Source organism: Lontra canadensis, unplaced genomic scaffold, assembly GCF_010015895.1.
Source record: "Lontra canadensis isolate GAN:19392208 unplaced genomic scaffold, GSC_riverotter_1.0 scaffold46, whole genome shotgun sequence".
Classification (NCBI taxonomy): Eukaryota; Metazoa; Chordata; class Mammalia; order Carnivora; family Mustelidae; genus Lontra; species Lontra canadensis.
The window spans coordinates 6,788,376-6,790,933 of NW_022631040.1; positions in this window are offsets into that span (position 1 = coordinate 6,788,376).

Below are 2,558 nucleotides of genomic sequence, written 5' to 3' on the forward strand. Positions count from 1 at the left end.
TTTGTTTGGAGATTTTTGATGACTGTTTCAATCTCCTTACTGGTTATGGGTCTGTTCAGGCTTTCTATTTCTTCCTGGTTCAGTTGTGGTAGTTTATATGTCTCTAGGAATGCATCCATTTCTTCCAGATTGTCAAATTTGTTGGCATAGAGTTGCTCATAATATGTTCTTATAATTGTCTGTATTTCTTTGGTGTTAGTTGTGATCTCTCCTCTTTCATTCATGATTTTATTTATTTGGGTCCTTTCTCTTTTCTTTTTGATAAGTCTGGCCAGGGGCTTATCAATCTTATTAATTCTTTCAAAGAACCAGCTCCTAGTTTCGTTGATTTGTTCTATTGTTTTTTTGGTTTCTATTTCATTGATTTCTGCTCTGATCTTTATGATTTCTCTTCTCCTGCTGGGTTTAGGGTTTCTTTCTTGTTCTTTCTCCAGCTCCTTTAGGTGTAGGGTTAGGTTGTGTACCTGAGACCTTTCTTGTTTCTTGAGAAAGGCTTGTACCGCTATATATTTTCCTCTCAGGACTGCCTTTGTTGTGTCCCACAGATTTTGAACCATTGTGTTTTCATTATCATTTGTTTCCATGAATTTTTTCAATTCTTCTTTAATTTCCTGGTTGACCCATTCATTCTTTAGAAGGATGCTGTTTAGTCTCCATGTATTTGGGTTCTTTCCAAATTTCCTCTTGTGATTGAGTTCTAGCTTCAGAGCATTGTGGTCTGAAAATATGCAGGGAATGATCCCAATCTTTTGATACTGGTTGAGACCTGATTTAGGACCGAGGATGTGATCTATTCTGGAGAATGTTCCATGGGCACTAGAGAAGAATGTGTATTCTGTTGCTTTGGGATGAAATGTTCTGAATAGATCTGTGATATCCATCTGGTCCAGTGTGTCATTTAAGGCCTTTATTTCCTTGTTGATCTTTTGCTTGGATGATCTGTCCATTTCAGTGAGGGGAGTGTTAAAGTCCCCTACTATTATTGTATTATTGTTGATGTGTTTCTTTGATTTTGTTATTAATTTGTTTATATAGTTGGCTGCTCCCACGTTAGGGGCATAGATATTTACAATTGTTAGAACTTCTTGTTGGACAGATCCTTTGACTATGATATAGTGTCCTTCCTCATCCCTTATTATAGTCTTTGGCTTAAAATCTAATTGATCTGATATAAGGATTGCCACTCCTGCTTTCTTCTGATGTCCATTAGCATGGTAAATTCTTTTCCACCCCCTCACTTTAAATCTGAAGGTGTCTTCGGGTTTAAAATGAGTTTCTTGTAGGCAACATATAGATGGGTTTTGTTTTTTTTATCCATTCTGATACCCTGTGTCTTTTGATTGGGGCATTTAGCCCATTAACATTCAGGGTAACTATTGAGAGATATGAATTTAGTGCCATTGTATTGCCTGTAAGGTGATTGTTACTGTATATTGTTTTTGTTCCTTTCCGATCTACTAGTTTTAGGGTCTCTCTTCGCTTAGAGGACCCCTTTCAATATTTCCTGTAGAGCTGGTTTGGTGTTTGCAAATTCTTTCAGGTTTTGTTTGTCCTGGAAGCTTTTAATCTCTCCTTCTATTTTCAATGATAGCCTAGCTGGATATAGTATTCTTGGCTGCATGTTTTTCTCGTTTAGTACTCTGAATATATCATGCCAGCTCTTTCTGGCCTGCCAGGTCTCTGTGGATAAATCTGCTGCCAATCTAATATTTTTACCATTGTATGTTACAGACTTCTTCTCCCGGGCTGCTTTCAGGAATTTCTCTTTGTCACTAAGACTTATAAATTTGACTATTAGGTGACGGGGTGTGGACCGATTCTTATTGATTTTGAGGGGGGTTCTCTGAACCTCCTGGATTTTGATGCCTGTTCTCTTTGCCATATTGGGGAAATTCTCTCCAATAATTCTCTCCAATATACCTTCTGCTCCCCTCTCTCTTTCTTCTTCTTCTGGAATCCCAATTATTCTAATGTTGTTTCGTCTTAAGGTGTCACTTATCTCTTGAATTCTGCCCTCGTGGTCCAGTAGCTGTTTGTCCCTCTTTTGCTCAGCTTCTTTATTCTCTGTCATTTGGTCTTCTATATTGTTAATTCTTTCTTCTGCCTCATTTATCCTAGCAGTGAGAGCCTCCATTTTTTATTGCACCGCATTAATAGCTTTTTTGATTTCAACTTGATTAGATTTTAGTTCTTTTATTTCTCCAGAAAGGGCTTTTATATCTCCCAAGAGGGTTTCTCTAATATCTTCCATGCCTTTTTCAAGCCCGGCTAGAACCTTGAGAATCGTCATTCTGAACTCTAGATCTGACATATTACCAATGTTTGTATTGATTAGGTCCCTAGCCTTTGGTACTGCCTCTTGTTCTTTTTTTTGTGGTGAATTTTTCCGCCTTGTCATTTTGTCCAGATAAGAGTATATGAAGGAACAAGTAAAATACTAAAAGGGTGGCAACAACCCCAGGAAAATATGCTTTAGTCAAATCAGAAGAGATCCCAAATCGTGAGGGGGGAGGAAAGGGGATATAAAGAGGTTCAGAAAGAAAAAAAAAAAAAAAAAA